The following is a 13434-nucleotide window of genomic DNA, read 5'->3' as shown; positions in this document are numbered from 1 at the left end:
GTCTGACTCATCAAGTTGAAAGGTTAGCATCTTAGAGCCCTCCCCCCCCCCGTCCCTCCAAAAAACCCCATAAAATCTTAAACCTCTTGCAAGAGGAATTAGCACAGGTTAAGCATTGGATTTAATTTATTACCAGAAGATTTTTATTTCTTTTTTGTGTGTGTTTTTGTTTTTCATTTATTTTCTCCCTCTCTCAGATATTATTTTCTGCATTTTATTTCATTTCTTTTATTATAAACTTAGGTGAGCTTATGCGTTTATTTTATTTAAACAAAAAAAAAAATGAACATTTACAAGTTTTTGTGTTATTTGGCTAATCAGACAATTGTTATTTGCACAATATTTCGATCGATATAACATTCGACCTTCGTCAAGTGTTGTCGCCTTGTTTTGGCAAGAATAAAAAAGAGGGGTTAGCTCTACACTCCAAGGTTTCAAATTTTGGATCTAGTTGGAAGAAAGTTTACACGAATTATGAAGATAATTAAATTATCAAGAGATCATAGGGGGTATTATTTATAACTTCTGATTAAAATTTTGAATCAAATCCATTAACCAAGTTTTCTTTTCTTTTTTTTCCTTGCCCCCCCCTTTTTATCTCATAATAAAGGTAACATGCCAAAAATTTTTACAAACTGCATCTGGTTAAAAAAAACTAATAACATGAGACACGTGATTAATCATACTGAAACTAGCAACCTCTTAGTTTCGTAAATGTTATTTTTCTTACAATTGATTAATAAGAAGTTTTTCAGCATCTCAGGATCATTACATTGAAGGAGTAGGATTTTGCGACTAATTGAAAATATTTACGTTAGGATGCACAATTGCAGTAAGATCGTTTAATTTAGTTTTATGCAAAGTGAGTAAAAATATGAAATTCATATAATACCAATATTTGTTAACATTTAATAGTTTGGACTTTTTATTTCTGGGGATCATAATATGGGCATGATATCTTTTAAAAACTTATAATTCAAATATATCTTTAGATATTGTAGTTTATCCTAATATGTATTTTTATTTAGTTCTTTCACAAAATATCTGGCAAAATACTGACACATTCTGAGATATTCTAAATATGAATGTAATATTTCAATTTCTTCTTAAGACCTCTTAAGCTTAAGGCTTCAATTTTAGACACTAACGTTTATCAAAATCTATTACCTGATTTTGATTATAGAAAGAGTAATAATTCTAAGCATGTGGTCTAATATGATACCTTGATTTTAATCTTTATGGGGGCACTTTATTGTGGTGCAAAATTGGACGAGTAGTATGTTTCTCTCATCTCTACCTGAGTAGGGAATGCCTGGGAGAATAGTATCATGACCACAGAATAGATATTACACGACCCCTCTCCCTGAATTAAGCACTGACAGATACTGCAATAATAGAAGTATAGTTTCAGCGTCAGACGGACAGATACCAAATTTCCAGTAGTAATAGATACACAGACTTATATCTCTGATACCTATATGAATTAGGTCTGACAATCCAACAATTGTTCTCATCTTGAGTGTTATCTGCTCAATGTAACCTTCGACCTTACTCAGGTGTAAAAGTCGCCATGTTTTTAGCAGAAAAAAAGGGGAATAGCTCACGTTTCGAATTTTTGGATCGAGTTGTAAGTACGTTTATATGAATTATAACGATTATTAAATTATCAGGAAATGTATTGGGTATTATTTCTAACATTATATATAATCAACATAAACAAGAAGTTTTATAAATAATCTATGCATTGGATAAAATGAGGAACAAAGTATTTCTATAGATACATTTAATTTCAAAACTAAATTTGTTGTTGGTGATAACTATTACATTTTCTATGTCCATCCACCTTTCTAAATTAAAACATAAATAATTAAAAAAATAAAATAAATTTTCATTCTTGAAAAATCTTCATTGCTTTATGTCTTTGATAATGAACGTGAAACCACAAAGTAACCATTTCACTTATTTTATTTGATGAATCAACATTTTACGGTTTTCACTTCATTATAGAACCAGTTTTTAATGAGGAATTCATTTTTAGCCCCCCCCCCCGCGATAAAAGCAAGATGAACCTGTAAATTCACCCATGTCTGTTCGCACTTTTCTCAATAACTATGCCTTAGAATTTTGCAAAATTTTGCACAAACATTAAACATGATATGAATAAAAAAAAACTAACAGATTTTCCGGGAAAACTCCGGTTGCCCCCCTATGGGTGCCTTTCGGGTTAAAATGGCTAAAATTGACACTTTTGTGCTTATGCAAAAAAAATTAATGCCTTGGATTTTTATGAAACTTTCTGAAAAGTTGTAACTAACTGATTTCTATATAATTTTGTTTGTCTATACTTCGCGATAACTCTTGGGATAAGGCTAATAAAACACTCCATTTTTGGGACTATTTTACCATATTTGCTCAACATTTTCTGTGTATGTCTATTTTGCAGTTTTGCATGGTGCTGAACTCAAATTAAAATATGGGGACTTTGGGGGCTAAATGGCGTGGGGGCAATGCTGAATTTAGTCATTTTTTATACCTCGTTCACTGTGCACTCACGGGGGACCATGCATGCTTCACTTGTTTCTTATACAAAATCAAATTCCTTAACTTTGAGTTCCAATTTTGAGACAATATAAAATAACATGTTTATTTCCTAATTAATAAATTCTTCGCCATTGAATTAATAAATAACACCATAACAACCATGAGTTTTTTTTTCTACAAATTAGCAAAATGTGGAATAAGTTTCTTTGATTTTGAGAGAAATAACAGTAAAAACAAATTAATCACAGAAAGCTAAAACTCATTGCTTTTATATTTTTAAACTACCCCTGACATTCTTGAGATTATTGAAAGCATATGGACAATGTTATATATGTGTGTGTGTGTACTTCTGATTGCCAAAAAGTGCTGGATGGAGTTAAAAATATAAACATGGAGTTGCGTTTATTTTTATTAATCGGTTTTAATTTTTCTTTAAAGTCAATATTATCTATAATTGAAACATATATGAAAGACAACACTGTGTGTGCTATTCTGTCATATTATTAAATCTACTTTCTATTTTTGTTTTAGATGGGTTGATGCTCTGAAGAAATCCATAGGACGATGGATCCGTGTCCTCTGAAGGTGAAGAGGAGTACCGATTGAAAAATACAAATTGAAGAGGAAGAGAATCAATTCCATTTGCTCCTGAAACACGATGGAAATAACAAAAGAAACAATCTCATTTATTCCCTGGAAACATCCGAAAAAAATTGCAGTTTTTATTGTCATTTATATGTTTTACCGCTTCTACAATATTTTTAATCGGCCATTTGAAAAAAAAGTTTTAATCGCTAAAAGTTGAATTCATATTATTGTACATGTTTATATCTTGACTCTTAATATTATAATCAACTACTTCTCTGCCTAAGCTTACATCGAATTTTACTATTGCAATACGATCTCTTCTTCTCATCCTTTTTTTTTATTCTCTCTTTTAGGCATGAGAGAGACTATGTGCTTAATAAATACAAAAATAAAAAGCAAGATCGTTTCACATAATCTTCTTCGTTGGTCAAAAATTCAATGCTTCAATATATTTCCTCTTTTGTGCTAGTCCTTCATGATGCACAGATATTTTAAATTAACTGCTTTTAAACTTCAATTCTTTCTTGGAGAGCATCAGTCTAAAATTGACCATAGTCTATGACAGTATTTATTTGGCTAATAAAATACCTACTGAACCGCCCTGTGCACCGTTCAGAATCAGGTACTCATTGTAAAGGTTGAATGTCTATTTGTAATGAAGATTAGTTTACGTCTGTTTTGAGCCGAAACAATACAATTATTTCTATTAATTTATTCTTGTACTATTTTAATGCTCAATTCCGTTTCCTATACTATTTCAGAATATATATTTGCCTCTGCTTACATTGGATTATAGTATTGTAACGCTCTCTTTTTTTTTTTTTTTAGAAGAGTATGTACTTAATGAATACAAAAAAACAAAAAAACAAAGCAAAATGTGCTGACGCAATCCTTCATTGGTCAAAAATTCAATGCTTCAACATATTTCCTCTTTGGCTAGTCCTACATGATGCACAAATATCTTGGGTTAACAGCTTTTAGGCGTCAGTTCTTTTTTGGAGAAACCAAAGTCTAAAATTGGCAGTATAAATATGTACAGTGAGCAAACAAAATGGCTGCCAGACAGACATATCTGCCAGGAACAATGAATTCCAAGAAACAGATGGGCATTTAATTAGAAATGTTCATTTCATGACAAAAAATTAAGGTTAAACCAACCGTTGTCTTAATCATACTGGATATACAATAATACCTCAGTATATTTATAAAGTTTAGCCATTTCTTGCATTGATACTGAGATAATAAGGCATACTTCCTCTCCATGATACTCAATCATGCTTATGCGATTGTCATCCAAAGGTTAACTAATTTGTGTATGGTTTTGCAAAACGAACTCTCATTAATTCACTATGTGATTTTCTGGCTTTCTTATACAATGTTTTTTTAGCTCTGTTTATTTATGGATAAATATTTCGAAAATGGAGAACCGTTTCTATAATCAAAACTCGGAAGGAGAAATCACTTAAAAAAAAACAACAAAAAAAACAAAAAAAAAACAACAAAAAAAAACAAAAAAATACTCCATTTATCAAAACTAAAAACCACTTGAAGGTTAGAGTTAATGAGGTGGATGATATTGTGAGTTAAATGGTGATGAAGTATTATGAGACGATTAAAACTAATAAATGGAATGGGAAAAATTCATTACGATTTGACAAGTTTTTTTTTTTTATATCGACTTGAGGACAACCGTTATATAGCCTGAAGGAAAGCCATCCTGCACCAATGTGTTCTACAGACAGGAAGTTTTTGGAAAGAAACTGTTTGTTAAAATTTCATGTGATATTTATAGAATCAAATGGACCCTTAATAGCATCCATTAAAACATGGGAATAACCGTGCACAGTGGATCACATCACATTTTAGAGTTTTCCCTCGATTAATTGCTCTTACCAAAGCTTGAGGGTTTTGTCTACCTCGCTATTTCACCCATAGCTGGAGGTTCATACCTTTCTTATGCAAATAATAATCACAACAGAAATCGAACACATTGATCTCACAATTTGTGCAATAACCGTTGCCACATCTAAAGCGTACATAAGTGTTGGGTTGATTATAGAATCGATATTTAGTTTGTATTGTTTGGATAATTTAGACCACTGTTCTCATCTTGGATGTTATTCTTACGACATGTCGAATTCGGGAATCTATACATAATTTCTAACTGAATTATTTATTTTAGCGAATGCATGTAGATTGTTCTCATTCCATCAGTAATAGGTAGAAATTTTACACATCTAAAATAAGAATAGATTTTAGACTCACATAAAACTTTATCCATTGTGGTACAGGTTTAAGTAACAGTCTATTGGAGGTTGAAAGTTCAATCCTCATTACCGGCAGTATTTTTATTTTATTTATTTATTTATTTTTTTTTTTTACTCACGTTTACCCCAAACAAGGCACTTGGACATAGGGGGCTGCTATTTGAGACCATGCTTAAGAAAGATTAACAACATGTTGGTTTACGTTACATTTAAACTTCTGCATATCAGTACAGTTAGGGAAGCAAGTAGCTGAAAGGGAATTCCAAAGTCTAGCTGTTCGAGAGAAGAAGTTATTAGAGTAGAAGGCTTTCTAGCATTTAGGGACCTCAACAATAAAGGAGTGTGATTTTTTTTTTTTTTTTGCTAAGCGGGTTTGTTGGAGATATGTAAGTTGAGGTTGGGAGGGCACAAGTGCAATGAGCTCATACATAATTAAGAATTACTTAATCCTGTACTCGTGTGGATTAAATGAATCCAGTTTGAAATTTTGTGCAGATTCCCAAGTTTGGCAAGACATCGGAAGAAGAAGATCGGAAATTACATCGGTTGAAACGTTGTGAGAATAACATCTAAGATGAGTACAGTAGTCCAAATCATACAAATTATGAATCCTTTTTTCAATAATTTCAAAACATAGAAATGATACAACCATAATCCAAACTGCAAAAGAAAACAGTGAAAAATTATGAATAAAAATTGGTTTCTTTACCGATGAAATATTCGCTCTGGCAGTGCGGTCAAAACGCTGATTTTAAATTTTTAAAAAAGAAAAAAAAAAGAATAATACTTGATAATATACTAATGTGTATGCGATCAAAGTCATATTTACTAATTTGCATATTGCTTTGCAAAAGAACATCTCATTAATTTTCTATTGTTTCCAATTTTGATGAGTTTTTTATTTTAATTCTGTTTATGAATATTTTTATATCATGAGTAGTGCTATGACAACAGCATATTCTTTTCGTTGTTTTGACTCTTGAATATATATCCATTAATATCTTATGTTTTATATAGACGGATGTGTTCCTCGGTTGATTAAGTGTGTCTAACTGTATCGGATATATACCGGAGAGTCAAAAGAATGAAAAGAATATTCTGGTGTCACAGCCCTAATCATGAGGCTAGGCATTCTCGTGAAAACAATATTTCCGTTCATACTGTTTTCTGGGTGGACTTATTTGCTATAAGTTGCTATCTCATTGTAAATTAAAATCAAAGCCTCTGGAAGACGAACACACACACACACACGTAAATAAGTCAGAAATTATTCCTTCTTAAAAACAAATATCTGAAAGCATGAGTTTCTTTATTTTCTCAATTTTCTGGAGTAAATCTGAGTAGAATCTGTAAAATAATATGTTAAAGCCATTTTATGTTTGTACGTACGTTATCACTTTTCACCTCTTTTTAAAGTAGATGAGAGATCGCCCGGCAGCTAAATATACAATTTTAAAAAATTTCATCTTATGCCGCTGTAGTATCAAACGTGACAAACGAACTAAAATACTCTATCTTGGCGTTTAGGCTAGAACCAAAGCATAATATCTCCTCTGTCTAAAAAAAAATAATGAAACAGCAATATCAGCGTTTTGGAGATATAGCCCCATAACCAGATATAATTATGAAACTACATTAAAACAGAAGATTTAGATAAGTATGTTTCTGTTTGAACAAAGTTGATAAAATAATATTGTGGGATCTACGTTCTCACCGGATATCCATAGAATGCTGTATGTTACAAACTCCCAGAATGGTTTTGGAGATAGACCACAGTAAACAGATGTATTCTGAAACTACATTAACCAGAGTACTTAAATATGTTTCAATTTGAGCAAAAAATAGTATAATAATATTGTGGGATCTGCGTTCGCGCCGGACGTCCATATAATGAAAATATTTTAAAGCCCAGCAGCAATATACAACAGTTAAGGGATATTACAGTGAAATTTTTACTGATACCGCAAGTATTATCTTTAATTAGTTGATTGGAGTCATTTTAAATCAAGAAATACATAAGACGATAGACCATGAAAATATTCGTTTGTATTGATGTTAGAAATTAAAAAGAAACGCTATGCACCATCTTTAAGTTATTGTTTGCAAAATTGAGGGGGAAAACCCTTACAAAATGGAGATGCCAGTTGTCTTGATTTCATTTTCCCCATCTCGAAAAAAGTAAAAAAAAAAAAAAAAAAAAAAAAAAATATGAACACCGAAAGTCCAGGCTTTATTATTCAAGGAAATTTGATTAATATATACCATTTTCTGAGCTATTTATAAGGTAACATGCGCTGGCAGCACTAATGCAAATGACAGTGGTGTTTTCAGAGAAAGATTGGAGAGGGTTAGGATTGCATTGAATTGGAAATATATGCATTGCTAGCAAAAAGATAAATTGGAAGTCTGGCAAACACTTTATGAATATGATAACATTCTAAGCATTAACATCTCCTTAGATAACTTTTTTTATCATTAATTTGGAAGCTGGTAAAAAAGCAACTTAAATTCAGTTTGTGAAAATTACAAATCACTATGAGACTTTCTTTATTATGGCAGTATTTCCATTTCATTGTGAGAGACTGACATTAACATTTTATCAATACTTATAATACTATTCACATATGTATTTATGTACAAATATGTACAGTGAACTAACAAGATGGATACAACTGTGAAATGTTCACGAGTACCGTCAATATCTAGAACAGAAAGATGAAACTCACTGTCTGCAGTCTCTTCTGATCCATTCGGTAAGCATTACTTTTAGAACACCCATCATACAACACCTTAAGCATTCCCTATATGCTATTTACATTCTAGGCTTCACTCCACTCCTAAACTAATTAACCGATCATTATGGATTCTAGACGTAGGGACCATTATGCTAGCTTTAGTTTAATTTAGTTTTATATGAAGTGTGCATACACTCATGGCATAGATTGCAGATCTAAAGAAGGAAACCTTGAATAAAAACTATTCTGCAGAACTTCCCATTTAAGACACCTCCTTTAAATTTGGCCCCTGATAATATGCTTTGTTTGGGATAAATATATTTTTTTTTAATATGGAAGAACCATGCATATGAAATAAACATCTATTCTTAGTTACTCACTATTCTCAATGCACTTTTGCAAGGAATTTAACGCCACACTTTGATATTTTTCCTCTGATCCAACACGCCAGTTCCATTAGTAGTATGCTACATACAAGGCTCATTCCAAAAGTAAAGCCTCCTGTTTTTTAACTCAAAAAGTTGAAGAACTATGAAGACTGGAGTGATACCATAAAAACGAGCGACCTTTTGTCCCTCAGAATTTATAGTTCGTCATAGTCACCACCATTCTCCATGTACTTTTGCCAGAAATTCAATCACGCATCTCTCTGCTTCTGGCACACGTCCATGAGAGCGGTTGCTTTCTTAGAGTCTCACACCATCAAGAGAGATGAAATTCAGTCATGATAACACTGCAATTTACGATCCCTTCTGATCCGTTTGGGAAGCATTACTTTTGGAATGCATACCATACAACACCTTAAGCATTCCCTACATGTTATTTACATTACTAATGACAGAATTACTAGTATAACACCCAATGCAGCAACAGCTACTACACTGTGACCATACATCGAAATGCCAGTAGGTTTTCTTTTTCATTTTAAAGAAAGTTATAACATTGTGGGATCAACTCATTCTCATGATTCTCGGTATTTTGATTAGGAGCAAACTGTAGTATCTGTTCTAATACTTCACCTTTTCTATTCACGGTCAGTGAAGATGAAATCCTTCCAGATTGAGGCAATTAAATTTTTTGTTTCAATCCAGAGTGATTTGTTTTGGGGATCTGGATTTTTCCCTACATTAAAAAAACGATCATGTGTCTAACTGCCCTCGTGGGGATGCATGTATCCAGAAAGTTACTACAAAAATAATCTCTTTAGGAAAATTTTTGTCTAAAACAAAACTGTACATGATCTTTCATTAAGAAAACAAGCCTGAAAATCAAATATTTTTCTGTTGCTTAAAATTTAAAGGAAATGCATTGGCCTATATTATATAAAGAAAGTTTTTAAAAAATAATAAAAAAAAAAACATTTTTAAATCAGGCAGTTGGATTTTCATCCTTAAAATGCAAAATGGCCGCTGAACAAAATAACGCTGACCTCTCTTCATCAAACGATACAAATCACAAAATATCTAAGGCATTTTGACATGCCTGTTTTTGCTTGATTCATTCATTAATTAATTAATTTCTGAATTTTATTTTGATTTTCATGAGTTTTTTTTTTTTTACAATTAAAAAAAAAATTACTGAAGCTTGATCTCCGAACGATAGAGAGAGAGAGAGAGAGATATGAACATTTAAATCATTGTGTTTATAGAAAGTGGGTGTTAATAGTACAAATGTGAGCGCCTGTCTCAAAGACAATGCATGTTATAGTTCTTGATTTGTTATGGACTAATGAGCACTCATTCGAGAGAGAGACTTGAGCCGAGTTCTGATGTCAGACACAGTTTTTGCCAAAGAAATCAAATACTTTGGTCTTGAGCCGAGGAGACATCTCTAATTAACGTTAAATTTTTTCTAATCTCTTAGACCGAGCAGATGCACTAAACTGGAAGTGAAATCGTGTTCGATTTTCGTTAATTTATTTAAGGAAATCAAGTGATTATTTTTCTAATAACCCAAAACATCATACATATATATAGTATCAAGATGAAGTTTGTTTCAGATTCAAACCTAATAAAACCCCAAGTATAATATCAAATTATATTAAAATATAAAGATATATTAAAAGGCTTTTTCCACATGAAAAGTTCAAAATGCATAAAGTACAGAGTAAATATAGGTTAACACTTATCAGATAATCATTTTATTTTTCTCTTCAATATATGTATAACGTTTCAAAAGTTACGTAATATCAATAATTTTCCCCACTCTTTATCGGTGCTTAAACCTAAAACGTAGATTCTATGGACAAAGCTTTTTTTCTTAGAACTGCACACCTATGGAACTTTGTTCCATTTTATTGCTTCCCAACTGACTACAATATGGTCATCTCCAAGTCTAATGTGAACAAGTTCTTGATGAGCCGTCCCCTTAAGTAATCCAATTTACCAAATTTCCACTATTAATGATTACTACGATATTTTCCCATTGACTACTGTATACTCATTAACCCTTATCCTCGAGTGGCCTCCGGGCTTTGATAAGTGCTTTGTAAAAAAAAAAAAAAAAAAAAAAACAGTGAAGTGCTTTATTGTAGTTTCTACAAGAGATAATATAACATTTTATTTTAAAACTATGCATTATAGTGTCTGTTGAGTGTACAAATGTCTCATCAATCTAATTATGCCATATCAGATAGCGACCAGCATGTCTGATGAAGGTCGGAGCTACAATAACTGAAGCGTTGCATGAATAACACTCAAGAGGAGAACAATAGTCCGATTAAAACAAGTAATACAAACAATCAACCCTCAACTAAAAGAAAAAAAAAAAAAAAATCAGAACTTTAATGCTATATCAGTTTACCTACTGGATCGTTCTGAAAAGTTAGTCTCCCATCATAGCCTGGTTTCTACCCTAAACCTATTCTAGTTAGATGACACCTCGGTGTACCCAACAAACACTAATGTATAGTCTTTAAATAAAATATATTTTATATATGTAATGTATATAAAGTTAAGAATGTTTATATATTCGTATGCACCGAATCACTCTTAAACTAATTCACCGATCATTATGAATTTTGTAATACAGTCGCAAGGTATAATGCCTGCTATCTTATTTAGTTGTGTACAAAAGAATAAAAAACGTGTGGAAGCCCTTCATGAAAATTCAGATAGCTAATTTGGGGAAAATTTAAACACTACGTATTAAATATCAATTAATAAATATTTCTCTAATTTCATTTTTTTTTTTTTTTTTTTTTTTAGTATTCTAAAATATTTTCAGGGTCATAATATGGGCTGAACTTCTGATTTTAAAATTTTTAATTTGCATTGAATGCCATCCATAGTCATTAGACACTAATTAAGCAACATTTTCTGAATTTCAATTTCCTTTTAATAGTCCTTAAGTTTAATAAATTTAAACATGTTTTTAGAATCAGCATCTTGTAATGGATTTTGATCAAAATTATAAAAAGCGTTTATAAGGGACATAAAAAAGAAAGGAGTGACGTCTTGTTGTTTAGTAGCTAATAACAAAATTCGTTACCCATGCCAGGACGGGTATACTCGTATTATACAACGACTTCTTTCTGTCTCAAGAAACTTGAGATGTCACCTGTACAGGTTGCATAATCTCCGCTGTATCTCTGCTGACGCAGAATTGATCGAGCTCAGTGGTATGGTATCCAGGACATCTTGACACAATCCTGAAATAAGCAGAAATACTAGTGTTACTTCAGAATCTTTCGTTTTCATAGATTAGTTACACAATTAAAGCAGGAAAGTGTTATCGCTCTTACTTTTTAGTCCTTAGCTTGAGAGTTGAATGATGATGAATATTATAAGAGGATTGAAAATAATGAATGGAATGAATAAAATTTGATGACTTATTGGGACGATTTATGACAAGTGTTTATTGATATTAGATTCAAAAGTGACTACGTGTAACTATCAGGGAAGTAATCTTGTGGCAATATGTTCCATAGGTAGGATTGATTGGTTGGTTGTTTTTATTTTACGGCATATCAACCCTTTTCAGGTTATTTAATGCCAAATCCAAACATTTTGAAGAAAAATTTTTTAATAGAATATATTTGTTGTTTTCAAGTCGGTTTCTATTTAACCCATAGTTGGGACCCTAACAGGTACTACCACTCCGGGTCAGAGTGGACCTGGGAGCAATGGCAATTAAAGGGTGGCTCCACACTCCCCAAAGCCCGCAAGCTGGGGCCTCACCACTGGATATAGTTTAAGGCCATATCCAGGACCTCCATAGGTAAGAAGTTCTAACCATGGAAAGTATGTTTGATTCTATTAGGCAAGGCTAGGCTAGTACTGTGGAGAGCTGGAAAAGTAAATGAGATTATAGATTATTAGAACATTATGTAACTCAAAAAATGCAAATAGAGGAGCATTATTAGGAGGTTATTAGTGTTAAGAGTATTATTAGGCACGTTAGTGCTAAGAAGGATGGAAAGAATAAGTCATTTTTTAACATTTGTTTTTAATAGTAAATCAAAACTTCTACACAGTGATCTTATGTGTGTGGCCGCGTTCCATAATATATTTGAAAAATCTACCATTATCAAAGTGTAATTGTTTCAAATCTCCTTAAATCCATGTGGACCGGTAATGTTGTTTTATGGTTATGCAGCAGCAAATATCAACGTGCTTGCAGCAAATGGAATAAAGTTAAAATTAAAAATGGAATAAAATTAAAAATGAATTTTATAAATAAATATTTTAATTTTTAGAATGTGACAGAGTATATAATAATTTCCACAGCCAAACTACGTCGCAGCTCACAGGAGCCATGACAGCCAACACAGACTTCCCGTTTGTTGGCTGTGATGGCCCTTGTGAGCTGCGATGTGGTTTGACTGTGGAAATAATTAAATATTTGTGTATTTTTTGTGGCAAGCAAATATCATTAATTAATTATAATATATTATCAACTGGTAAGCGTGTTTGATAATTGGGCAAGGAGAACAGAGTTCAATCCTCCATAGATTCATACCAAAGAAAAAAATAGTACTTAACGCCGCTTTACTGAACACTCACCATTATAATATGAAAATCATGAAGTAAGCCAAGGAAAGGAGTAACATATTCTTCTGGTTTAGTAGCTGATGGAAAATGAGCCTTCAGGTTGTCCTCGACTATAGTTGAGTACCTTATGCTTGTACTTTTAATAATAAATTTGTATAAATCAGCATGGTACGACAGTTGTTAAAAAAATTATTTTCCTTTTTTCAATTTTGTTCATACCAAAGAATGCCTATTATCAATGACGACTACTCTGATAGAAATCAGATTTATAGTAGGCAACATGGATGAGGAACCGGGCAGAAAGATATTTGT

General features: G+C 32.0%; 1 protein-coding gene and 2 long non-coding RNA genes across 5 annotated transcripts in view; 1 reads left to right on the top strand and 2 right to left on the bottom strand.

Moving 5' to 3' along the window:
- LOC145279856 (uncharacterized) overlaps positions 1 to 13434 on the bottom strand; it is a 1383997-nt gene that overhangs the window by 12316 nt on the left and 1358247 nt on the right. The window lies entirely within an intron of this gene.
- The window catches only part of LOC145279858 (uncharacterized), a 172092-nt gene that overhangs the window by 80483 nt on the left and 78175 nt on the right, over positions 1 to 13434 (top strand). The gene's annotated exons all lie outside the window — the stretch shown is intronic.
- LOC145279860 (uncharacterized) overlaps positions 10616 to 13434 on the bottom strand; it is a 61148-nt gene continuing 58329 nt past the window's right edge. The window contains exon 2 of the long non-coding RNA XR_013868473.1: positions 10616 to 11780. This is a non-coding gene — a long non-coding RNA (uncharacterized LOC145279860). The remainder of the gene's footprint in view (positions 11781 to 13434) is intronic.

This window comes from Euprymna scolopes, chromosome 7, assembly GCF_053919585.1.
Source record: "Euprymna scolopes isolate OS-2025 chromosome 7, ASM5391958v1, whole genome shotgun sequence".
NCBI classification, from domain to species: domain Eukaryota; kingdom Metazoa; phylum Mollusca; class Cephalopoda; order Sepiida; family Sepiolidae; genus Euprymna; species Euprymna scolopes.
Note: the sequence above shows the minus strand (reverse complement) of the source record. Positions and strands in the feature narration are given on the sequence as shown.